General features: G+C 37.1%; 1 long non-coding RNA gene across 1 annotated transcript; it reads right to left on the bottom strand.

Moving 5' to 3' along the window:
• Nucleotides 1-6,747: 6,747 nt before the first annotated feature.
• LOC136007137 (uncharacterized) lies at nucleotides 6,748-24,172 on the bottom strand. Its single transcript, XR_010609500.1, has 3 exons — nucleotides 24,000-24,172; nucleotides 7,290-7,386; nucleotides 6,748-6,834 (listed from the first exon to the last, which is right to left on the bottom strand). It is a non-coding gene; the product is annotated as an uncharacterized LOC136007137 (long non-coding RNA).
• Between the last annotated feature and the right edge of the window lie 3,512 nt (nucleotides 24,173-27,684).

Here is a 27,684-nt window from a genome sequence, read left to right as displayed (position 1 = left end):
ATAAAATAGGAAATATACTTCCTGCCTAGTTATTACTGGGGCTTTTCACCAGAAGATGTCCTTAGTTACAGCTATGAGAAAGTACTTTTTAGCAGACAAAATTTTGCACCTGACAGAAATAACAACAGAGTACCAAAAGAAAAAGATCAATAATGTTTTATTAACATATGCTTCAGAGGAGGAATACATAATAAATAACATTCCCCCAAATATTCCCAAAATAAAGCGGCACCCCAGAGCAAATCAGATGGAGCAGTAAGGCAATACGGGGAATGACAGCACTGTAAGGAAATTGTCAGGAACTGTGTTCTGCCCCCAACAATTTCAGCCTTTATCTCAGTTCCAGAGAGAGAAAATATCATGCACTTTCAGGAAGACAGGTAAGCAGGGAAAATAATTATTTTTTTAATCCTCAGATCATCTCTCAGATGCTCTTGAACATGGAAATACAGAACCTGGAATACCTTGTTTTCACTCCTTAATTTTCAAACATTTAGAAATTAATTGGCTTTTCTTTGTATTCATTTTGGCATGTGTTTATTAGCTATATCAAATTCTTAGCTTAGTGTTTCATATACAGTGTTATCTTTGGCAGAAAATGAAAGATGTATGAACAATTTAAACACTGAACACTGATGCAGAGATGGATCGGCTTGTTACAAACTGATTTCCTCTCATCAAACTACATGGGTGAAAGATGAAGAAACAAAACGCAAAACCATGGTAGTCAACATAGTGACATACTAAATCATCTTCCAATCATTCTCAATAACTCTACAACTACAGCATGCTATCCTGATGGCCCCATCTGAGTTGATGATTTTTCACAATGTATTTCATGGCTTCCATCCCTACATGAGACTTTATTACTATCACATAGGAATAAAAAGCCATAAAACACTAGAGTGAATTTATCTTGATCAGATGCAATACTTATTTTCTTCACATGATTTCACCACCATTCCAAAACTAACTAATGATTTCATGCTACATTACTGAACATTTTAAACTACATTTCAATGACAAGAAAGACACTGAAATGGTTACATCACAAATTAACAGAGCTTTAGCCTTTAAACACATTCCTACCTATGAGAATCGAGAAACAATCACAAGACAACCATTTAATCCACTGATAAAAGACAGGACACCACAGAAAAATATCACTTCCACATACACCTTTCAACACATAAGGAAAGACAAGACACAAAAGAAACTGGTATAGATTAAAGCTATGAAAGCACCACTACCAGCATCTTTTTAAACCTATTTTCCTCAGCAGCCTCCTTGCATGCATTCTAAAAAATTTAGACTCCATCCCTAAGACATCTTTCAGACATCTGAACTTAATTGGAGAAACAAAGCAAAATTCCCTGCTTATGGCACTGAAACAGCTACTACCACAGAGCTGCTAGCTAATACAACTCACTCATTCCTGGGACTTCTACCTTCCTGGCTACAATAAATTTACTATAGCTCCAAAGTCCATATTTCTCCCGATGAAAGATCAAATGAGACAAATGATAATATACCCTCATTTTCTAAGCCAGACTATGATACTGAGGTCCTGGTCTGAAAACAGTTATTTATTAATGTAATTACCATTCATCTTATTACTACTAATTGGCCATGTTGAAACACAAGTCTCTAGGGTCATTGAAAAGTCAATATAATAAATTTAACTGCCATTTGAAAGTAATTTTGCTTGAACACTTGCAAGCAAACTTAGTTGCATCAGAAATGACTTCTTAAACTAAAAGTCTCTGTTTTACCAGAAGTATTTTACATTTTCCCAGCCATATAACCCCACTGGCATAGCACCAACATTAATTCCAATCTACTCTTGACACTAGAACTAAAAATTAACTCAGGTTTGATTTATATACTGCTATCCTTTCTTGCCTACCAAATCCTATTTCTTGCATAATAGAATGTTGATAGCAGAGAAAAGTGCAAGAAATCATTAAATGAAAGGAAGTGCATAAATAAATTCAATTATCATGCATAAAACATGCAAATGATTTAAAGACTGCATATGAAACTCTAGTTTATATTCATTAATCTCAGGTTGCACTTTTGAGGGTGAAAGAGACACTAATCGGGTCCAGATTAATGCACTCCCAAACCTTCCAATTTGTTTTCAGGAGAGGGTTAAATGAGATGCATTAAAATAAACACAGCTGCTCAATTTCCCCAGCCCTGCTTCATTTGTGGGAAAAAGACAGAAACTGAATAGTATATTGCAGGCTTGGTGTACTGAGAATTTGTGCTTTTTCTGTGCTCCTCAGGACTGCCACTTACCCACTGCAGCTCCTTGGCTGTGTGGGTTTTTTGGGGGTTGGTTTGGTTTGGCTAGGAAGATAACTTTGTGCTAGAAACTAGTCCAAAAACCAAGCTAGTGTCTTGACATGAAGAACAGGCCAGGAGTGTTTGGCCTCTCCTAAACCCTGCCCTGTTTTCTTCCCTTTCCTACCCTGAATGATGCTGCAGACCATTTTAAACTGCATGCAGTCCATTCTTAAAGGGCTCAGTCTGAAGCAAGCATGTTGCTGCCATGCAGCTCTGTTACGTGGGAAAGGGATTCACAACAGGACTTGAGAAGTTCAGCTTTGCTCACCCAGCCAGCAGAAACACAATACATAATGGGACAAACCCTTTTGGCCTCCCACCTGGGTTTTGCTGCCCAGGGATTCCTCCCAGTCTTTGCTGAATTAGCTGGGTATAAAATAGCAGTTCCCCAGCTCCCCCTTCCCTCTCTCACTAGAGCTGGGTGCTGAACCCTGCCACTTGCCCTTGTTCAGGGGGCACCAGGGACAAGCTGCTGAGAACACAACCAGCACCCACAACAGCAGACGAAGGGGAAGTGGTGCTCCTGGGGCTGATCTTGCCTCAGGAGAAAAGGAAGACCATGTGAAGGGAAATAGGGATTTGGCCCAGAAAAATAAAGTAGGGAAGGGCTCTTTCCCATCCACTGGCAGAGGAAGGTTAAACAAAGCAAACAAAAAGAAGGTCACCAAACTAATTTCATACTGAAACCAATGAATTTGGATGAGAGACCCAAAGGGGAAAGGTTAGGGTAGTATCACTGACATAATTTCTCTTCCCTTTTGTTAAAATGATTGGAAATTAAACCCCTCCAAGACAATGGGACACACTTTCAGCAGGGTGGGAGGCATTTAAAATCTTACATTTCTCTGATTTTTTAAATGTTATCCTCCTGAACTACAGACATTACACCATAAAAGCACAAAAACACATACATGTAGACTCAAACATATATTCACATATATGGTTTCAGACACAGACCCACTTCTGTTGACAGCCTGATTCTAAGAGCTTTTTATTAGAATTAATTTCTGCAGGTTTGCAGATGCTAAATTAGTTGCAATAAATAACAACAATAAGGCTGAAATCTGTCAACATCTTGACAAATATTCACAGAGCCATTTAGTTAGGAAATACGCTTATGATATTCATTGCTCCTAAAAGAGAAAATGATTATACAGTAACTAAACCCTAAGTAAGAGCTAAAGATATTCACCTCATGAAGCCATTTCTCAACTAGCCCCTTGGCACTTGCTGGAATTATTCGCAGCACGAGCTCTACTTTTTCATTTTCTGCTGACTCCATGTGGGTAATTTCTTTCTCGTGATTAAAAGTGAGCTTGGCAATTCCTTCAAAGCATTTCCTTAGGTGTGGTTGGACTTGAAGTGGATCCTTTATCTCAGAAAGGATTCCTGAGAGATCGCTGTTGCATCGAGAGAAAAATCCTGAAAAATGATAAAAAATTAACTTTAGAAGTACTTATATAAACATATTTTACACCAACACCCACAGCAGACATGAAATGGACTGTTTACCTTGGAAAGAATAGTCTTTTCTTTGCCAAATAATCATTCAAGACCTTCCTGAATGTCATCCAAAAGTGATTCTGCCTCCTTCAACTTATCCAGCATCTGGAGCTGCGAGATAACCCTCATGGCATTGGTCTCCTTCACTAACTCCTTCGTTATTAGCCTCCTGGTGGGTGAGATAGAATACAGTGAATGTAATAACCATACTTCACACAACAGGCTTTCTCTCTCTTTTTTAAATTGAAAATCCCCTTATTACAAAACAAGGGGTGTTCTTTTTCTTCTACCTTTAAGTAGGACTGCCACATTCATTGCTTTTTACAAAAACGCAGCTGCTTTTTAAGCTACAGATAAATAGAATCTGCTAGGCAGTAATTCTGCTCAGTCTGAATGCATTATTTTCTAAGTCACTTTAGCAAGGGACTTTTTATTATAAACTGGAATGAACAAGGAAGGTCCTTTTCTCAACTAATTACGACCTCGCTTTGTTCTATACTATTAACTTACAATGCCAGATTGATCAGCTTCTTTTTTTTTCCTTTTTTTTTTTTCTTCAGCCAGTTCAATAAATTAACGTGCTTTTCCTGGGAAATTAGAGAGCTAATTATTAAGGCTTTATAGATTAATGATGAAAATATAAATAACAGAACAATAAAGAATGGTGTATCAATAGCATTCACACAATCCCTTTGATGTGCACAATGCAATCTCCCATTTTAACACCACTAATGCATGGACAGGAGTTACTCTGACTCAATCAACAGAATTTTCTTCTCATAAAGATTTGTTAAACTAAGTATTTTTTAAGAACTGAGGAAAAAGAGCAAAGCTGAAACAGTGTTTTTCATTTACGTGTCCCTGGCACCCATTTTGTTTTCCTTTTGAGGGACTTTCAATTCATAAAAATCGTAAATGACGGAATAGAAAACAAAGCTATAAAACCAGTCAGACATCAGGACTTCTATTGTTACTTTTCCTACTATAAAACATAATGTAGTATGTTTTATTTGAAAAATAGTTGAATTTTTTTTTTTTTTTTAATCCATTACTTTCAAGAATTGCTTAGTTTGCAAAGAAGAGATTGATCTTCTCCAGTAATACCAAAAACCACAACAGAGTTCTGAGGTTTCAGGATCTTCAGTGATCCAGGAAGCTTGGCTTTAGCAAAGGAAAAACTACTCAACTACATTCCAAGTGGACAACAGATTTAGCTCAATTGTTGTCCACAGCTTGTAACTACTGGCAAATAACCACTCCAATAAATGAAATGTAAACACAGATATCACCACAGAGTTCCTTTTATGCAACATACACTGTGATAAACAGAATTTAAATAAATAGGAAGGAAAAAAAATCCTTTCTCCTTCTTATTTCAAATTTGCTTTCAACACTTATGAGCTGAAAATCATCAGTATGGTAGAAAGACCTGTTGATGGAACTGCTTCTGTCCATCATTCAGGATTACAGATTAGAATGAGTCCTGGAAACAAGAACTTGCCCAGTGAAAGAAAACTCACACTACCACCATCTTAATAATTCAAAATAATCCTATCCCTATGTATTTCTGCCTGAAATATTATGAGGTGTATTTATTACACGTTTTTCAAGCACCTGCTGTAAGAAGAAACATACATACAGTCAAAAACAGTGTCACTGCTTTCAGATGCTAAAACTGGCTACTTCCATGAGGCATTTTAGTCCTCTAATACACCTGGCAAACTACGGACGCTTTTGGGTTGCTGGTCTCCACATCTGGAGGCCAACCTGGATGCTGAAGTGACAGCAGAAGACTAATTCATGTAGAATTAAGAGCAGCAAAATTGTTCTACTAAGGAATAACTCTACATATATCAGTTGAGCTTCCATAATGTGAAAGTAAATCAACATATCCACACAAATATTCATTTAATTGACTACACTTTAATTTAGTGACAAGCTGTGTGTTTGTATACATTCAGAGTATGTCCTTTCATATTACCTACAACAGTATCTAGCCCACTGCCAATTTAGTTATGTTATCTTTGGTACTAAACTCGTAAAATAATTTTGAAATGCTTATTCCTGCTTGCCTAAAAAATATATCTGGAGTGGTTCATGTAGCAACACTTCTTTTCATGATGTGACAGTAAGGACACTAAAGAAATAAGAAGGCTTGCCAATGTGGGATACAGTTTTCCTTAATTTCAGAATTAAAGATATTCTCAACATATGACTGGCTTTGAGATTACTGAGTATCCCACTTTCAACACTGCTAATATAATTGATATCAATATGTTATGACTTAGAATGAACCTATTTTATTTCACCTGAATCAATTTAAGACAACGAAATAGACTGCACCCTGTGCTCATCCTCTGCTGAGTACTAACTGACAGTTTTTTGCAGAAGCCAAGGTTATGATGAAAAATTATTAAGTGACTCAACAAACATTATAGCCCTACTAGGGGCCCATTTACATTCAAGGACAAGATCTATAAACTCCCAGTTCTGCGCTTAATCCATCTGACCGTGTTCCCCTACACTTTGGAAGGGAGAATCAAAATGAAGATGAATTGAGGAAAATGAAGAAAACCCACCACCTGTCCTTACCAAACTTCTTTGTAGCTACTGCTTTGTCTTGTGATTATACATAAGTCAGCTGCATATGTCTTCAAATATATTTCTTGCATGATTAAAAGCAAATGTTTTACAGGTGCTTTTTGATATGCATTCACTTTCAATATTCTGCAGGTCATTCAACAGCTTATCAGATATAACTAAACACAGACTTAAAACTCTGGGGAAGAAACAGCAGCAAAAGCCAATTTTATGACTTTCCCTTACCTGAAATGAAACAAATCTCTAGGTCCTAACCACATGGGGAATAAGTTAAAAGCCAAGAGCTTACCATTTCTTATTGACAGCTCTCCTCATGCTGTCCTGAAGTTACTTGTGAACCATATCTTGAAGTCACTACTCCAATATACCCTGTGGAAGTCACTAAAATGAAAACAGACGTCCAAATGAGTTGAAAAGAAAGCACTTTCTTCTAGATATAAAGTATTTGCCATCAAAATAGTAAATATTTTGCTAAAAATATCCTTTATCCATTTCTAGTTTTACTTCATGGAGTACAATGAGAAACAAGCCATGCACAAATACGTGTTTGCCTTTTACACTCGAATGATTCACTAACACACTGGAAGGTTGTGTCCCTATTATTTCTGAGCTCACATCATAAAAACTAAACAGAAGTCAATTTAAGACAATGAACTCGAAACTTTATTTCCCCCCCCCCTTGGTATTCTAAGGTGGCACAGCTAAGTTGGAAAAGTTTTAAATAATGAAAGTCACTGAAGCCTAAATCACATACAATAGTGAAAGCTGAGATGCGAGATGGAGATGAAATGTAAAAGCTAATTAAATTCAACAAGAGCCTCTCAAAGGCAACATACCAGCTTAGCTCCCATGCTAATATTTCGTTTTGAAGGGTGCAGTAAATGGAAGGCCTTTCATGGCTGCACATTTCACAATGTGATCCCCCAGCTAAACCTGAGAAGGGAGAAAAAAAGAAAAAAAGATTAGATGCATGGATTACTGTACTGAATAGATGCCAAGGCCAAGATAAAAAGAATAGATAAGTTAGGGCTTCTGAGGAGCTAAATTTGAAGCCAACCAGCAAAATGGATTGAACCTTATTACCCCTAGTCACTGAGAAATTCCCTAGACAGCTGGATGTAATTTGAAAAGGTCAGAAAAAAATTTCCCTCACAGTATTATTGCTTCATGGTGTAAGGGTGTACGTTTGTGAGATGCCAGCTCTAATAATTTTTATTGACTTGCTCTAGAGAGACAGACAGATGCACAAGGAGGCAAGACAGATGGATAAGACATATCCTACCTTTGTTTCCAGTTCTAAACATACCACAGTATTAGGTATGTTTTAATATTAATATCAGTTTATCCTTTGCCATCTCTGAGGAGAATGTGCCTTGTTTCCCAAAGTCAGCCACAAAAGGGGGAAAAGAACTTGTGCATATCATTGGAAACTTGCTATGCTTTTCAATATTTAATCTGAGCGTTCATCGAATTCCATGTGAATCTGAAATATACAACTGAAACTCAGTAATAGCATTTCCTAGTCAATTTTAGGTAAGCTCAGTTGATTTTTCTTTTCACCTAAAGGGGAGCAGTTTTCACTGAACAGATTATAAGAATGACCTTCAACACACTGACAGTACAACCTTTGTTTCAGTGTGGCTGTCCTGGAGGAAAAAAGGAGAAAAAAAAAAAAAAAAAAGGCAAAGCCACCCCAATTAAAAGCATTAAATTCATTGACTTAGCATACACAGATGCTCATAATCAAATGTGAACATTTGCTAACATTACACTTACAGTCAATTTTTCTGTCCTGCAATTAAAATCAAAGGAGATTTAACAACACAAAAGCAGAATTACCCATCCCAACCCCTACAAAAGTTTAATTAACATAAGATTTTCTTTTCCTCAGAAGACATTTGTCTTCCATTTGCAATACAAACATCAGTATTCACTGTATCCTGGCTCTGAATTCACTGCAAACGCAATTTTAATGGCCATTAAAATACAGCTCTATGAGTTCCTCTACTGTATTATGTTTATGGAGACCACCTGAAAGCTGACTAAAACTGTTTTCCACTTGGATAAGAAAGCCATTTCCATATGGTCATGTTCCCTCCCTAAAAACTCTGTATATTCCTAGAGCAACAAGAAATTGCAGTGGAAGAGTCACATACATATTCACTCCTCCAGAACTTAATAACTCTGAAAGGAAATCAAAAAGGCTTAGCTGCAGTGAGGAACAAAAAGGATGGGAATTGTTCCTCTAATGGAAGCTAATACTTTCAATTGAAATGGGACTGTTCCCCAATAGAAAAGAGACATGGACCATTTAAATGTAACACTTTCTTCAATAATTTAGGAAGCTTTTGAAAAAGGACATGTGCACCTACATATACAGAAATATGGAAAGGGTACTGAGGAGAGGTAATCACATACTAGATTTATAACAATTGATTTAGCCTCTACTACTCTTTCTTTTAATCACACTCTCACTATCAGCTTCACGATGATGCTGAAACAGAATAGGAATTTAGACTTTTTAAGATCACAGATGTGTAACTATAGAGGAACTTTCTGGTTTCTGTGGCAACATGACAACATTGTGATTTTTACTCTTCTAAGTTTTTAACAACAGGAGTGACAGAGAAATTAAGTTCTGTCATCCTCTTCATGAACCCTGTGAGGCTTTCTACCAAAAAAACCCACCCTTATTCATCATTAAAATAGGGAATGGTCAAGAAAAAAACATGAAATTCTTTTCAGAGGCTCAATTTCCAATGAATATTCCTCCAATATATTTTGATGTCATTTGCAACACAGTAATGTGATGCCACCTAATTCTATCTCTGCGAGACCCTCACTTCTTTTGTTTCCTCCTTTTTTTTTTCCTGTCTCCTCAAGAGCAACAAGTATGAAGAAACAAGTAACTGAAATCTTGATTCATCATACTGGATGTAGAAAGGAAGGATAGCAAGAGTGACAGCACTTCTTCTGCACTATTAGTAGACTTCACTGTCTGAAGGGCCCAAGTAACCCCAGCAAGGACTTGTTGACTGGGCTTTAGATTCAATAGCTGTAGTTTCTGTGGGAAAAGGGATTCTGCCTTTTGTCGGTTTTGTTCTCCCCTGCTGACCATTTCTTAAGAATGGCATGGGACATTTTATCTATTTATTCTTGGAAGTGATGCTGCATGATCGTACATATTGTCCCTTCTCTCAAATCAGCCAGGATTCAGAAACTACTTAAAAAGAACTCAAAGAGTGTCTTCAAGATTTTATTTTTTTAAAAAAGCTTAATATAGGAAGAAAGCACAGAAAACATACCAGCTTCCTACATCACACTGGGGCAACTAAGTCCATTTTGCATTCTACAGAATAGATCTGTTCAGTTTTCTTAAAGGTCTTTTCCAACCTAAATGATTCTATGATTCTGTGTCAGTTAAATATTTACTAACAATTTGCTCTGTCTTAAAAGCCATTCTGTGATGTGCACAATTTCAGCCTGCCAATTTTGTGTTATACAGAAGAATTAAAGCACTCAAAAAAGGCTGTAGTACACTTACTAGATATAATGTTTATGTCTTAAATAAATACCCACTCATTCTTAAAATAAACTACACCTTCTTAAAGACATAAGACCCAACTTGTGAATTTACTATGCATAAAAATTCATCTTACCAAATTCTCTCATGCAAATACAGATTCAGCTCCCAGCTCCAGCATCGTTAAAATTAACTTCCAACAAATTAGGTTTGGGAACAATGAAACACAATTAAAATACTGTATGTACTGCAGCAGAAACTGATAAGGTTTTATGCATGTTTAGTGGGCAGAAAGAGAAATTTTTTTCTTGTAATTAAAGTCTCTAATGAAGGGATGTCTAAAAACATGTATACGTACAGGAACAATTTATAACCAATTTTATCTCTCAGCATTTTAACCAGCAATTCAATGTTGATTGATCACATGGAGAATGTGAACCTAAATACTTGCATCATCAACAGCTGCTAACACATGAATTTTCTGTCTTTCTGAGACAAAAAGTGAATATATCTTTCTAATCAGCGGTCATTTTAGAAGCATTCGCTGAAACACAGTCCTTAGTGATTTGAGCACTACTGATTTGAGCATTACACATCAAACTTTAAGCCTCTCTCCTATTTTTCAAGAGTAATATTTAAATCAAGAGCCAGAAAGAATCTTTATTCAGTGAACTGTTGAATCTTCTCCAAGTTGTACACACAACAAATAATTACATAAAAAAATTGAATCCTTGTTTTTGCACATTTGTTTTTTGTTATTAGAACTTCAGTGGTCTAGCCATGCCACTCAAGTCTTGGAAGGCAGATGCAAGGATTGTGAGAAGGAAGACCTTGAGCTCACTGTAGGAGAGGATCAGGTTCGAGGTCTTTTTAGGAACCTGAATGTGCACAAGTCCATGGGACCTGATGAAATCCATCTATGGATCCCAAAAAAAAAATGGTGAATGAAGCTGCTAAGCCACTGTCCAGCATGAAAAATCATGGCAGTCAGGTGAAGTTCCCGACAACTGGAAAAAGGGAAATATAACCCCCATTTTCAAAAAGGGAAAATGGAAGACCCGGGGAATTACAGACCAGTCAGTCTCACCTCTGTGCCTGGCAAAATCTTGGAGCACATTCTCCTGGAAGGCATGCTAAGGCACATGAAAAACAACAAGGTGCTTGGTGACAGCCAGCATGGCTTCAGTAAGGGCAAATCCTGCCTGACCAGTTTGGTGGCCTTCTATGATGGGGCTGCAGAATGGATGGCTGGGGCAAAGCAGTTGACATCATCTACCTGAACTTGTTCAAAGCTTGCACTGTCCTGCATGACATCCTTGTCTCTAAACTGCAGAGACATCAATTTAATGGATGGATCACTTGGTGGATGAGGAATTGGCTGGATGGCCGCACGCAGAGAGTTGTGGTCAATGGCTCAATGTCCAATTGGAGACCAGTAGCAAGTGACGTCCCTCAGGGTTCGACGTTGGGACCAATCCTGTTTAACATCTTTGTTGGTGACTTGGACAGTAGGATTGAGTGCGCCCTCAGCAAATTTGTCAATGACACCAAGCTGTGTGGTTCAGTTGGCATGCTGGAGGGAAGGAATGCCATCCAGAGGGACACTGACACGCTAGTGAGGTGGGCTGATGTCAACCTTATGAAGTTTAATCAAGCCAACTGCGTGGTCCTACACCTGGGTAGGGGCAATCCCAGGCACAGCTACAGGTTGAGTGGAGAAGAGATTAAGAGCACCACTGTGACTTACGGGTGCTGGTCAATGAAAAACTGAACATAAGCCAGCTTTAGGGTGCACTCGCAGCCCAGAAAGCCAACCATATCCTGGGCTGCATCAAAAGGAGCGAGACCAGGAGGTCGAAGGGGGTGATCCTGCCCCTCTGCTCTGCTCTTGTGAGACCTCACCTGGAGTATTGTGTGCAGTTCTGGTGTCCTCAACATAAAAAGGACATGGAACTGTTGGAACAAGTCCAGAGGAGGGCCATGAGGATGATCAGGGGACTGGAAAAAGTTAGGGCTGTTCAGCCTGGAAAAGAGAAGGCTGCGTGGAGACCTCATATCAGCCTTCCAGTATCTGAAGGGGCCTGCAAAGATGCTGGATAGGAACTCTTCATTAGGGACTGCAGTGATAGGACAAAGGGTAATGGGTTAAAACTTAAAAAGGGAAAGTTTAGATTGGTTATAAGAAGTTCTTTACTGTAAGGGTGGTGAGGCACTGGAATGGGTTGCCCAGGGAAGCTGTGAATGCTCCATTCCTGGCAGTGTTCAAGGCCAGGTTGCACAGAGCCTTGGCCAACATGGTTTAGTGTGAGGTGTCCCTGCCCATGGCAGGGGGGTTGGAACTAGATGATCTTAAGGTCCTTTCTAACCCTAACTATTCTATGATTCTATGGTAACTTTTTTGGAACCCAGAACATATGGGTGAGTGAAATGCTTGGCTGCCCTACAAAAGTATAATGGAGATGCAGCCAAGTTCTCCTCATGCTGTTCATCATCTCATCACACAAAGTTTATATAATGCAGTACAAACACCACAGGTTTCTTTTTCAAATTTGTTTTGCTAAAAGATTGTCTTTTTTAGGCCTTTGACTTCAGTCTGAGTGAAGATCACTCTCTGTGGGTTCCACTGAAAAAATTTAATTTTAAAATAATTTAGACCTAGTAGCCATGGTAAGAAAACCTCTTTGTAAGGTCAGGCTTTCTTTAATGTCTATACTGTTAATTCAGGAATTCAATCATTTGTTTAACATAGGTTCGGTGAACCACTTTTCACTTTCTGATGTGACAGAACACTGACCCCTCCCCAGCCACACCAAAGCTAGGAAGGAGTAATATGCACTTTATTTTTGTTGGATTCCCTTTTTTGTCAAGCAAAAAAACCCTTTCAATTATGTAATATGTGTATATAAATATGTATACATCTATAAATGTTTAATATTTATATTATGAGGCCCAGAATGAATGGTCTTTGTACTGTACAAGCAACAGCAATACATCTGTTGCCCTGAAAACTTAAAAACTACCATGTTTTGATTATATTTTAGCTGCCCACGACAGTGACATTTCATTATTTCTTCACTTACTTTACAGTGTACGCCATTGACACACAAGCACAACCATTAAAATGTTACTGTTGATAATTATGGTTCTCCTCCATGACATGTAGCTTGTACAAATGCACTATTATATTTTAATATTTGTATCAGAGTTGTACCTGGAGCCCCCAGCTCAGAGAACAACATCGCAATACAGACTAGAACCTACCACATTCTTCACTTTGGTCTCTCAGAGGCCTCACAGCTGATCCAGATGAAAGAGAAGTTGGAAATGAAAGAGAAACTGACTTTCCTAAAAACTTCTTTTTACCCCTCCTCCACACATGCATGGAGACACATTCTTTATTTTTTATTTTTTTAAAGAGATGAAAGAGCACTTATAAATATATTGTTCAAGTAAGGAATCAAAGTTTGTACTATAATGAGGAAATGGGGAAAGAATTAAGATTATGCATAACATCTTACAACACACTGACATTGTTAAAGGCAGATTCAAACTGTGCAGATCCAAAAGGAAAAGGATAATCATGGCAAAAAAATTTTAAAATTATACAATCTAACAGAAAAAAAGGTAATGGTAATATCAAGATTTTCTTTTTCATATCCGAGAGCTCATGTGCTTGAAAGGAAATATTTTGTTCTACTGGGAATTTGGCTGAGCCTTCTTCCTTCTTCCCAAAAGTACAATTCTCACACTCAAAGACAAAATTAATATAAAAATAGTCTGATACTACTCTAGAGACTAGGAAGCATACAGAAAATTTTCATCTAAAAGAACTTTTTTTGCAGGATATTTGGAAAAAGAAAATGGGAACTGTTGAAAAAAGGCTCCAAATTTCAAAATGACGGTGACTCAAAGTGGAATTGGCAAGAAAAAGAGTGAGGTGGTGAGATCTTAAAAATCTCCATGTGATCTTTGCAGCCATTTTGATGGACTGTGCATGTGTACCTGCACACACATGAATATATTGAATGCAAATAGAAACACACTCACTATACTATGCAAAACACAACTTTTTACGCAGCTTTTTAACTAGTCTAAATGCACTTAGGCATATTTTTATCTGGCCATGCAATTTTCCTTCTGAGAGTTTGCAGGCTTAGAAAAGCCATTATTCAAAAGTCATATAACTTATAACACCCAAATGAAATGTCCTTTGTTTATGGCAACATAAGAGTGCCGCATGCAGAATGGTTTGAAACTACCACACAGGCACCAGTCAGCACATACACACTCTGGAAACAGTAAAACTAAATGCAAATATGGATATTCTACTTCTCAAATTGCACAACTGACAATTGACACCTGAAATAGTTCATTAATAAACAATCTAACATAAGAAAATTTACTGTCTCATGTTGAGGTTTTATTTATTTCATGACAGTTCTGTCTGAAATACAAACTGGCCCAAAGTATGTATATCATAGGTTCACACACGTACACACTCACGCACACACACACACACAAAATATTTGCTAGAAGAGAAGATTCCAGCAGCATTGATTTAATCCTCAATGTTCAGTGCAGATGGAAGAAATAATAATAAATGCAACAAAGTAATAACTGAAGGACTATGAGATACATAATAAAAATGAAGGAGGAGATGTAGCGAGTGAAGCTACGCAAGGACTAAAAGAAGACTAGAATGTTCAAATATGATTGACAAAGGAGCTAATAGAGTAAACTAAGAAAGAAATTTATTTACCTAATTGAGTCTTCCTTTCTGAGCATTCCTCCTGCACAGACATGGACCACCACACAAAAACCAGAATGTATCTACTCTGACAGAGAATATGGTAGTGACTTACCCTATTTTTACTTCCCTTACTATCTCACGTGATTTTATATAGTTGAAAGTAATTTTAGATAAAAAGCAGATTGTATTGTAATTCACGCATAGAAATGATGTTACAGAATGATGTCGTCTGTATTAAAGAACAGAGAAAACTTTAGGAAATTTAATTTAAAAGTAGATGTAGTGAAAACCAGTAATGAGAAAAAGAAGAAATTTTTCATTCTCAGTTCTGATGTGATGGAATTTTGCAGATAGCACACAGTTATTGCACTCGCCTTTTTGACACATATATTGGTGGCTTTTAATTTAGACATGGAGTAGATTAATGGATGAAAACCAGTAGGCTGAAGCTGAATCTGAGCAGAAGAGAGATGACAGTGTCTAGCAGAGAAAAGCATATGAAAAGGTTCACATATAAAGTGAATGTGATTAAAAACATTACACAGAAATAAGTAAGCGTTTAGAAGTCTTTTTGAAATCCATGTTGACACAAGACACTTAGAAAAAATTATTCACCATTGGCAATAGTACTTCTAGATGTCTACAGTAACCTACCAGATTAACGCACTTTGGTTTTGCCTATCAAAGGTAAAAGATCTTTTTTTTCAGGTGCATAACATCACACATATGCTGTTAGAAAGAATTAGCAACCATAATAAAGCAAGACCAGCCAAAGCTCATGGCCAGCTTAAGGATCTTAAAGTAGAAGGAAAAAAATTATCTGCAGGGCAAATCAAAATTACCCAAATTGTGTGGAAGGCATAAGGAGAAAAGGACAGATGGGAAATAGGATCAGGGTAAAGGATGAAGCAAGATATAGTCACAGTACAGAAAGAGAAGTCAGAATGGAAGATAAAATAGCAACTGGACTATAATAGAAAAGAAGTCTGAAGAATGGGGGGCACAGAGCCTGGAAGACACTAGAGGACTTTACTTCTGACAAGGTCCTGAAGGGTGACTTTTTAAATAGGAAACCCCTACACCAATGGGTACTCGGAGCTGGAATATGAATAAAAATAACATGTTATATATGTTCCTCTTTTTGAAGGGAGTGTTAATTGCATAGTGTTACACAATTAACTTAAAAAAATAGAAAATATTTAATCAGTTTAAATCATAGAGATTCATTGGAGAATAAACATATTTACTTAGTTTAGCAACAAGAAATTGTACAACAGAAGTAGACTAAAAGTGACTTTAAAAAAAAAAGATCAAGTGAATAACTGAATTGTACCTGCTTTCCTGCGAGTGAACTGCAAGGTGTTCCTGTGAACTTATAACAAAAACACTACTTCAGAACACAGGCAGACCAGACCTCAATATTCCATCATGCTGAATTAAGATAGATATGAAAAATGTCAAATATTGTTTATAAAAGCAGAAGATACTTTTTGACTTTCAGTCTATAAAGAGATTTCCCAGTACAGCAATAGCATGCTCCTTAATTTGAGAAGTACCTTGGCAAGTTGAAGAGGTAGCCAATAGAGCCAATACTGACAAATTAATTGCTTTGAAGATCAGAAATATTGCACCTAGTTCACAACAGTAGAAACCTTGAATCCAGGGGAAATATCAGAACAGAGGGGATGAATGTGTATAGTCATTCAACTCATTCGCAGAGCAGTAATCAGCACAATACAGTGCCTCATCTTTCCTTCCAAGTCAACTCTGTATAACAAGAATTGCAGTAACACAGACTGCATGTGGCAGAAGAAAAGACCAGCTAAGAGAAGAGCATTTAAGGAGGAGATGAAGAGACACTTTCTGCATAAGCAACAGGTTGGTCTTTCTGCTGTAGAAGAATGAAGTGAAATTCAACATGAGTGGTTGATTAAGGAGCAAGACAGAGGAGTTGAAAACAAGGATACATATAAGCAGTCCTAGGAACCATATCTACCCTTAAATGGGTTTCCCCCCTAACCAGAGCTGAAACATCACTACATGATGTGGGGATGTAGGCCCTGCAAAGCTGCTGCTGAGCGAGAAGAAGCTAGAATCTCCTTTTCTTTTCTTCTTCTTTGGTTCATATCTACAGTTCGTGTTAGGTACACATCCTCAAACCAAATCTCCTGTAAACTTCAGGGTTTTATTATTGTGCTTTCACATGTCTTCTGCTTTAAAAGCATTTCAGTTCCAATAGACCAAAAGTGATCTATTTTTCACAGGAATTTGAGGAATAACAACAAAACAGGGAATTAGACATGACACTATTTTATTTTTTCCTGTACGATTTTTTTATGTCATTCATATTAGAGGGTTGAGTGCACACCTCATAAAACAGTGTCTAATTCTGGAATTAGGGTGCAAAATCTAAAGAAAAAGATAAGACCATCTTACTAATGTTATTGGATCTCTTTACTAAGCAGTTTTGTGCATAACTCGTAGAATGCACAGTCTGTGCACAGCAGATGCAGCTTTTGGGTGTCAGAAGATACCCTACACACCTTTAATTTCTTGGACAGAAACAAGATCCCATTGTAATGCTAAACCAACTTCTGCAGCTGTATCATACAGATGCCCTGAGTAGCAGCTGATCAGCCAGCTGATTTAAAGGTTACAGAAAGGCAGAAATATCATTTAGGTTCTGTATGTTCTCATAAATTGTTTATCTGCTGTTGCTGCCATTAAGATTCTGTCCTTAACTCCTGTTCTGAAGGCTCAAAGTAAATACTGCAGACTCTCAGTGATTCTGCTCTCAAATGATGGTCAAGTAAAGGTCAAAGTTTGGAGAGATTTTCTGCATTAAGCGCTGTCTTTCTCAAAACCTTTATGTGGAAGCTGCTACCTTACTTTCTTTGGAAAAAAGTCCTAGGTAGATTCTTTTAAATAATCCGTTCTTCCTTTCATCTACCAGTCTAATTTATTTCAATATTTTACTGGTTAATGTAATCATTAGATGCAACTTTTCAGGAGTTTTTCAAGTTCCATCTTAAAACTTGTTTGGATTTATGTGTCTCCCTCTTCCCCTTTCTGTGCTCCAGAAGGTAAGGCTTCTTTCTCATTTACTCTTTCAGCTACACCTTGCATAAGGAAGTCAAGCTTTATTGAGAGTGGTGAAATACTTGTCATTAAATGGTCTAGTATCACATTTTATGACTCAGAACTCCTGATAAATATGATTTATTTGGGATAAAAGCTCTTTACCAGGTCAGATGTCTGGACTGAAGAGACAGTTCATTACAGAGGATCACTCATATTTTGCAACTGTAATAAGAACAAAGTGATTCTTTTATCAGTGTGGTCCAAAACTGACTCGTACCACTACTGTTCTCCTCTTTAGCCTGAGTTAATTGCCAGCTGAACAATGTGGTTATGTGTGGCTGATTTATTTAGAAATATGTTCCATCTGTAAAGCCTACACCAATGAAGTACAAGAGGGCACAACAAGGATTCAGGTATAAAGCTTAGGAGCTTAGATAATTACTTGCAGAAAATATGATCAGCTCCACATGTCAGCTTACACAAAAACAGAGCTATTGAACCTTTTGAAAAGGGTTCATAGTGTTCCCAAAACTAAGTAACCAAGCAAAATTCTCTTCACTACGTTTACCATAACTGTGGAATAACAGTCAGAGTTCTCCCACTGCAACAGGCAGAAGAAAACAGATTCTGACCAATTTAGGTCAAAAGATCTGACGCTTCTTATAACTATAGCTACCTAAATTACAGATATCTTGAGAACATTTATGCTGGAACTGTCCAAGTATGAAAATTAAACATTATGACTGTAACTATTATTTTGGTACAAATAGTTAGCCATAGTACTTATAATCCTTTCTTTGCATTTTGACAAGACATTGTGGGAAAAGCTTCTGATGGAATTACTGAGTTTCACATGGGAGCTGGCCTCTGAATATTCAGGCTCTGAAGCAAAACTAAGAATAAATGGATTGAAGACTGGGCATATGCAGTACAGCTGCTGATCTATATTAAGAACACTTAAGACAATGGCTGTTCTCTTATACTACTTTCAAACTTATTTACAGTTCTGTGTCCAACAGAATTAGTAAGAGGGATTAAGTGCATTATCTGAATACCTAAACCTGTACCATTCTTAATATAATTGAAAAATAACAATATTGAGAAAATAATCTGCATTTGTATTTCACAACAAAGTTTAATGTAATTAAAAGCTTTTCCACAACAATTTGAAATGCGAAGCCCAATCCTCCTCTCATATCAAAAACTGATATATTTTTATTATTGTTGCAAAAGGAAAAATCTCCGTTGTTACAAAAGATATCTTTGTTACTGAGATCTGTTTAACTTTTCTTTTATTTGGTTTTATTACACTTACTATCTTTATCAAATATGTGAAATAGTTTATCTTCAGTCTGGGAAAGTAGGTGGCTATAATTTGCAAATATGTCGGTCAAAAATAGAGTTAGATGTTCTTGGCTGGCACATTGTCAATGCACACAATTAGTTCCTCCCTCCTCTCTCTCACATACACAGAAAAATGTCTCCAGTAGAGTAAAATATTCACATTAATACTGGAAGCGATAGCGAAGAACCCCGGCCGACATCCCATCTGTTCCCATGAATTAAATTTAGAATTCATATGTAATATAGACGTTTCTGTCTGAATATCATAAAGCCCTGACACATTCAGGCTTTCATTAAAAAGCTCTGAGATGTGACTTGAATAACAATCTGTCTCAGCTAATTAGTATTTTCAGTTTAGCATATTCACTTTCAGACGTATTGCTGTTTGCACATGGTAATTTAGGTAAACAGAGCCCATCCACAGCTGCATCAATTAACACTGCTAATCAAAACTGAATTCAGGTAATTAGGCACATTTATGCAAAAAGTGTGTAATTTGTGGGGAAAGCTAGATTCTTCAGTAATATTTCAATAAGTAGGAGTCTCTTTTTGCAAATAAGACAAGGAAATAATGGTAAATCATTTCTAACATGCACGTGACACATACTCAGTGACAAATATCTAAATTAAATCTCACTAATTGGTCTGTATTTTCAGAAATTGGACTGTATTTTTTCATATAAATGTTTTCCTCAGTGTTTCTACATGGAAGACTAGATTCATTTCTGACCAAAGATTTAGTGATTATTCAAACAGGACTTTAAAAGTTAGTTTCCTCAAGCAATTTTTGAACTGTTGAACATAATGGCCCAACTCATTCTTATTTCCAGTCAGGCAATTTCAAATGGAAATGCCCTCACTACATTTTCAATTTAACTTCTTCAAAGAAGGCATATTTTAGTTTAGTTTAAAGACAAGCTTCTAGAAATTTCTCCCACCACCCATTTCAAGAATGTAAAGTAGTAAATACTTCAAAAACATTCTGCCTTGCCTTTCGACGTTTTACCAGAAGAACTACAAGTTTCACATCCTTTCTTCCTCTTTCCCTCACACCCAAAGCAGAATCTGTAACCCTCTAAAAACTACAAAAGCCACATTAAAGCACTGTAAGAAACTGTATATTAATAACAGAATTTTCATTTCTGTTGAAAAGGAGTAGTCATTGTAACATTAGACTCCAAGAGTTTTCATATGCAGCTATTCAAGTTATTCAAACTCAGTTCTCTGTTATGCACTCTTTCAGAAAACTACACAAGTCTGATGGACAAAAAAATGCAATTATCAAGTTGCAGCCAATCTTCCATGATAAAAAAAGAGAAAAAATGCCTAGGCAATTACTGATTTTTAACAGAAGCCTCAAATGAATCGATCATATATGCCTACTTCAAACTCCCTCCTCTCCCTCCTCCTTCCTCCACCCCCCAACAAGAAAAAAAGAGATGAATTAATTTTACTTCCAAAGTAGTATAATACATTTACTCAGACTAGTTAGCATGCATCTTGTGCCCTGATTGCAGAGTAAATTTTGGAGAGGGATATACAACACATTTTCATCATGTGCAGATTTGCATCATGAAATATGTAGCCTTTGCTAAAAACTTCAGTGTGAAAAAATATAATTCTTTACAGCTTTAAGGTCTAACCCTATATAGGTATAGAAATTGCAGTATGGTTTGCAATCATATGCAGTGCAGTGCATGTATCACTATTCAGAAAGTTTTCTCCATATAGAAAAGCATGACTTGTTCTATTATGAAATATGCTTAACATATACTGCAGTTAAAAGTTTATTAACGTCCAATTCAGCTATTGGCACAGTAGAACATGGAGAGAATATTGACAGAGCATTCAGAAGAAAAATAAAGATTGTGGAAGGAATAAAATCTTGAATTGTTTTCAATAATCACAATGACAACTGCTAACGTAGTGAAATGTTAGAATGCTGAACAAGATAACTTCTAAACAATTATCAGGCCAACTTAAAACTATATGCAGTTCCCTAGGCCATTCTCACTGGGGGCAATGGGAAACAATGTTGTAACTTCACCTTTTTTCCATTTGAAAGTTTCAAGAAAGAAACACTCACCTATGCGTCATACAACACAGTAAGCAGCTGTCCAATCTCTCAAGAGTTATTAACATCAACAGTGATTATCATCAAAACAAACTTATGTGACCCATCTCTGAAAGAACTTGCCCTGTTTAGCAAATGCTTTTTCAAAAGAGCAAAACAGAAGTTGTAATTACTAACAGTGTTTATTTTAGATGTTATACTCTGTAGGAAGTGAGTACTGTGACAACATTCTAGCCTCCCCCCCCGCCACCCGTTTGTTAGTACTTTTTTGCTTCAAGTAGTCAGATACAGTAAGTATTCCAACAGACTTTCCAGAGATATTTTACTACGTTGCTCCATCTGTTCTGCCTGACTACATTGGTAAATATAAACAGACACATTTAGGAGCATCTCTTCACTGAACACATACACAGCATACATTATTACTTCATCATGGATTGTCCTGATGTGCCACTCATTTGAAAACTTTCTATCATCCTGCAGCATCACTATTTCCTGCAGTTTGGATGTTTTGTTTTTTTTTTTGGTACCGAGGTTTAATAAATGCATGGCAGCATTAGGTGAAAACAGACAAGTACATAATGGATACCTCAAAAAAAGAAAATTATATAGGAAATCTGGCTAGTTCAAAAATAATTTCTCACATATGCAGCCCCACTCTTTTCCTTCTCCTGCATTGCTCTACTGTAAATTATGGAAAGGGATGGAGATATCTAGCTACTAAAATTAAAAAAGTCGGGTACTACATACCTACTATTGTTAACTAAAATACGATGGACACATATGACTAAAAAAAATCCTATAAATACTGTTTTCCTCAATTTAAAGAAAAGGTTCATCTTACTTCAAACAATAGAAAGCAGGATTATAAGCAAAACAACAGATACGTAAAGTTACTATTTATTTTGTCTATAGATCATATATCTCGATATTCATAACATAGTAACAGTTGAAATGTTTCACATCCCCGGTTTTCATAGGGTTAAATCAAGAGCACGCAAAAATTTTTTGTTTGAGAAAAGCAGAAGCAAGAGCCCAAAGCCAGCAATTAGTACCCTACACCTTACGAGAGTTAAAAAAGCTCAATAATTTACAAATGTTGAAGGAAGTGCTAGTTCCATAATTAAAAATCAGGCAGAGATCCTTTTGGCAAATGGATCTCTTTGTTAAACATCCTACTAATCCAAGCCTGAAGGTATAATTCAGTACCCTGGAGGATCCCCTCTATACTTTTGCCAGCTGTTCCATTTAGGTCACTCCACGACAAGTTTAGCTTTTATCTATTCCTCACTTTCCTCACTGGGTCCCAGAAGCAGCAGCCCATCTCTCTGAAGGCTGTTTAAAGTGTAAATGAAAAGACAAGACAGAAGTGAGCTGCTACCTCAGGGTCCTTAATTTCTGAACTGCAATTCCTTGGACTTCCCTACCTTGACAGATGCAATATGAAGTCTTCCTTGATGAAAAGTGAGGAGCAAAACTGAATATGGAATGCAGATAGCACATTCATTATCATTTTAATGCTTTGCAGCTGCAGGAAAGAATAGGAAATTTTACTAGGCAGAAAGTCCACGTAAGGCCAAACAGTTGCAGTAGCCCTTCTGCCCAATTCCCAGCACTACTGCTGCTGGCACACAAGAAAAAGCCTTCAAAGAGCCAATTTAACTCTTCCCAGGTGGTCAGAGAGAGGTGGACTAAGGGGAGGAAGGGGAGAAAAAAAACAACGAAGCACTGATGCTTCAAGGGCTTGTTTATGCAAACTGAATCAATCTCAAGTAATCAAACTGCTTCTAATTTACCACTATTTTGGTGCAAGGCTTTTAACAAACTCATCAGTTCTTACCCAAAGCAACAAAAACACGTGAATTTAAAATGGATCCAATTATAATGGTTCTAGTTAGTGTAAAGTTAAGCCCTCAGAGAGTCACTATAATCCTCCAGAACTGCTTTTAGACAGTACACTGTTTTATAGCAACACGCTGATCTTTTACTCTGGGAAAATTAAGTGTAATTCATTACAAAACAAACCACTGCCCTGACATTCATTTGTCTGCTAAAAAGAAATAAAGAGCAGGGCAGACACTCTGGGAGGAATTTCTAAGTGTTCAACTTTTAATGAAAGATTCATAAAAAATGCAGCAAACGTTATCACTGAGGTCTTTCCAATTTAATATTAAGTAATAAAGTTTGCACACACAGATACAAACTGTAACATGAAGCAGGATTATTAGATCTATGAGGAATTAACTTTCTAGGTGTTCAAAGGCCATTCATTAGTGTAGCCACAGTGACTCTGAGACCATCTGCATGACTTTACACACGTGAGTAATCCCACTAGCTTTAGTCAACTGCTAAGATCATGTCCTGATCCTATCTATCCAGCATAACACACCGGCTCCAACCTAAGAAGCCATCTGTACACATTTAGTAGGAAGGACTGGAATCACACCATTTAAGCAGAGCAGTGATTTTCACACCTGCAGATAGCCTGCTCCTGAGGAAATGCTCCACCAGAAAGTGCAGTTCTGCAAGCTTGTAAATCTGACTTTTTAAGGGTTAGGGAGAAGATAAAAACAACACAAAGAGCAACATACACGCAGCTTTACTTCTCATTCTGCAACGGCGCGCACAGGTAAGCAACCCCACTCTGACGAGCTGCCGTGCGAGGCTGGGCAGGAATCCTCACCTGTGTTATGCTGCTCACTCATGCACACATCAGCCGGCTCAAGGTCCACACTAGCAGATAAAACACATTCACAGTGAATTTCACTGCTTACCTTGCTGATGTGCTTCCATGCATTCCTGCTGGCATTCCTGCATGTGAGGACTCATCGCAGGCAGCTGCTCCCAAATTCTGTGTTCCCGTGGCACAGCTGCTCCAGTGGTGACGAGCAGAGCAAAGGCTGTTGCTACTGGCCAGTTCTACCAGAGCCCAGTTGCACGCCGTCTGCAATCACATCTCGCTGAGTGCAAAAGGAAAATTAAAACATTTTTTTCCCCTTACACTCAAATGACACAGCATACTGTTCTGTGTTTGCATTTAAATTGGACAGAATAATTTACCACTGGCTTTTAATTTCAGAAGGGTTAATCACCTCAGCAAAGGTCAATCAAACTTTAATCTCCAATAAAATTGCAGTAGCTTCAGTCACCTGCAGGACATTTATTATATTCTTATTTCCATGCAAAAGAATGCATCACTAATCTTCTAACTCCTTACATTAGCACATTTGCCATTAACATTTTACTAAAATTATTAATTCCTCTGAAACTATTACAAGAGCTCATTTCTACACATCTCAGAAGATAATCCTGTTAAAAACCAGCCACATCTACTGTGACATTGCTTTAGTTGTCTGCTCTAATCCTCACAACCGTTTGATACTCCAACCGAGTTCTAACAATGCACAAAGTCTCAATTACACAAAATATTACAGGGTTTAGTTTAGAACAACAATATACTGTTTTAGTAACTTAATCTTCCCCATTGTCTGCAATCACAATACTAATCTATTTTGCAACTGTTCTCAGCATTTTCTATTCAATACAAAACATAGATTTTTAATTTTGCTTAGCAGCTCTTGAAAAGCAGTAGATTTATAAGGATAAGTTAATACCTAGAATCCGTTACTGATGATAGGAATAATCATGATACAGGAATATCTTACTGGCCTGGAAAAAAGTATTTCCTCACAAACCACAAATCTCTTTTGAGGCATAGACCATTAACAAAGAAAGAAATAAAGAAAAATTATTTTAGTTGTTATTCCCAACTTCGTCTAGTAATGAAAAATAATTTATCTGCCATTAAATTGGCTGAGAAGCGCAACATTCTCTGAAAAAAAATCAAGTTAGTATTAGTTGCAAATTACCACTGCAATAATATCAGCTCAAAACTAGAAAATAATTTAACTCTAAACAGAAAATTGTAAAATAGAAAATAACTCATCCCCAAAATATGTTGGTTTGAAATAATCACCTACGTTAGTTATACAGCAATACATTCCTTCACAAGTCTACTCTAACAATTCCACCTGAATGCTCAGAACTATTTTACCTGTAAAGATACGGAAGACCAACAGAAAACTCAGGGAAAGCTCGTTACAGAACTGAAACACAATGCAAACAATTCACTCCCCAAATTTTAGAAACTGACACCAAAAAGTCAAAATTACTTGGGCAGAGAAATAATAATACCACCAAAATAAATATGTCTCCCTTATTCTCCTACCATGCCTATATTAGCTCCTGTGAGAGAGAGAAGGAACTGTCATATTCCATCTCATGTCTATTTAAAATGGATTTTTTAGCCATAATAACATTTTGACATACCGTAATGTAAATAAACTGTTCTTTCCCATCCCAATATTTCCTTCTCTGTCTCTCTGTCTCTCTCTGTCTCCGTCTCTCTCCTCTTTTTGTTTTAATATATGGCACACAGACAGACACACGCCCCCGTCACTGTCAATATGCACACTCATTAGCAATATGTCAGGCTGGCATTTTCAACACATACTCCAGAGCATAACCGAACTACCACGCAGCACACACACACACACACACACACACATGTAAAAATACAATAGCAGAGAACAAGAGCTCAGCAGAATAATTTTTAACTTGGAAAACTAGGTAAGCGTACAAGAAGAATAAGCGAGATTCTCATTTTAGAAAGGTGCTGCGAAGTGGCTCTCCAGTTAACGGCACTGACATTGCTCTCTTTTCACACACACAAACACACACAGATACACACATGCAAAAGCAAATTTGTTAGCAAGATATTTTAACACTGAATTATGAACGCAAAAATATGGGAATTTCCCCAGGGGGATTTTTTGCCTTTTAAATTACATTCTAACTTCAATTAACGAATGAAAAGAAGTATCACAAAACATAAACCTGAACTATGAGTTCCTTGAATATAAACTGTCAACAGCATTTTTAGTTCCTCCAACTGAGAAAATTAGTTATGAAAACTACTGTGTCCATATACTGTGCGAAAAGCATCTGGCAAGGAAGTGAAGACCATTTAGACAGGGTGAGGAGCACTGAACTATGGTTTTGATTATTCACCTTTTGATGCATTGATAAAACATGTTCTAGATTGCTACTGCAACTGCTTTAAAATACAAAATAGCTTCACAAGGTACCCTGAAATGAAAGGTACTATCAAAGGACTATCGACTGTATTTTTCAAAAGAACAAACAGAGAAGAAATGTAAGGGGAAAGAAACATACCTTTAGTGATCCCAGTGAACGACTTCTCAGCACATCTACATAGTCCTGCGGCTCCACCAGTACAAAAGTTGACACTGCAGTGCTTGTGATCTCTGTGACAATGGCATCATACTGCCGGCAATTTTTTCGATTAAACTTCTCAGACATGGTAGCAACTTTGTTAATTATGATATTAGCCAGCTGGCGGGTACAATCAATCATCCACTGTAAGAAAACCAGACAAAAAGACATCTAATCATTGCAACCAGAGCAGATAAATTTTGTTCCTTTCTTATACGTGTCACAGATTCTATCCCTCCTGACCCTCTACACAGCCATCGACTGTCAAATTTAGATTCAGCAAGCTTCCAGCTTTTCTTTATCCCTGCCTTAGATCTGAAACTCCTGGTTATCAGGAAGACAAGCGTCACCAGCTGTCTCAGAACAGGAAGGCAATCAGGTGAATAGTACTTATTATCTCTCATTGCCTTCTGAGGAGCGACAAGATTGATTTTGGACCAACAACATGTCCAGATCTCAGGCACAGCTACTACAGCATCAAGTCTAGAATGTGGTGCATATGTAAAGTTGACTTCAACCTTTATTAATACTGCATACCAAAAGTTTGAGGGTTTCTTCCTTTTTTTTTTTTTGTTTTAGTTTGGATTAAGGGTTTTTTGTTGTTGTTGTTTGTGTTGTTTTCCCTAAAAGAACTCTAAAGTATTTTTTCCTTCACAGCTGCACTAGATATTCCCTTATTCCAGGCCTCCTTCCCCCCACCTCAAAAAACCCAGGCAAGCTGAATGCGTCGTTACTCAGGGGACTGTGTTTCACAGTTGGATAGTCTTAATTGGGCCCACAGAAGCAGTTAGCTACCATTAAAGGCTTCTTTGGATACATCTTCCTCTCAACTAGTCTGATCGTCTATAAATCCCCACTAGTGAAGCCTGCACTTTGAGAAGGTTAAACATGCAAATACATTAGAAGCCCAAAATATAAAGGCATCCTAACAAAATCTGAACTGGTACTGAATTTCAGCATTGCTTTAGAAAACAATAATATGCTTAGGCTTTTCATTTACAGCAGCATCAGACAATAGTGTGCTCTTGCTGTAAGACCTTTTTTTTTTTTTACAAACAAAATACATTTCAAAGTAGTGAAAGGTAGTTCATATAAAGTAGCAACAAAGGTTACAATAGAATAAAAGCCACCACAATAATGCCTTCTGGTACCAAAAACCCCCAG

Source organism: Lathamus discolor, chromosome 1 (assembly GCF_037157495.1).
Source record: "Lathamus discolor isolate bLatDis1 chromosome 1, bLatDis1.hap1, whole genome shotgun sequence".
In the NCBI taxonomy this organism is placed as follows: domain Eukaryota; kingdom Metazoa; phylum Chordata; class Aves; order Psittaciformes; family Psittacidae; genus Lathamus; species Lathamus discolor.
The sequence above is the reverse complement of the archived record's forward strand: the minus strand, read 5'-3'. Positions and strand labels throughout refer to the sequence as shown.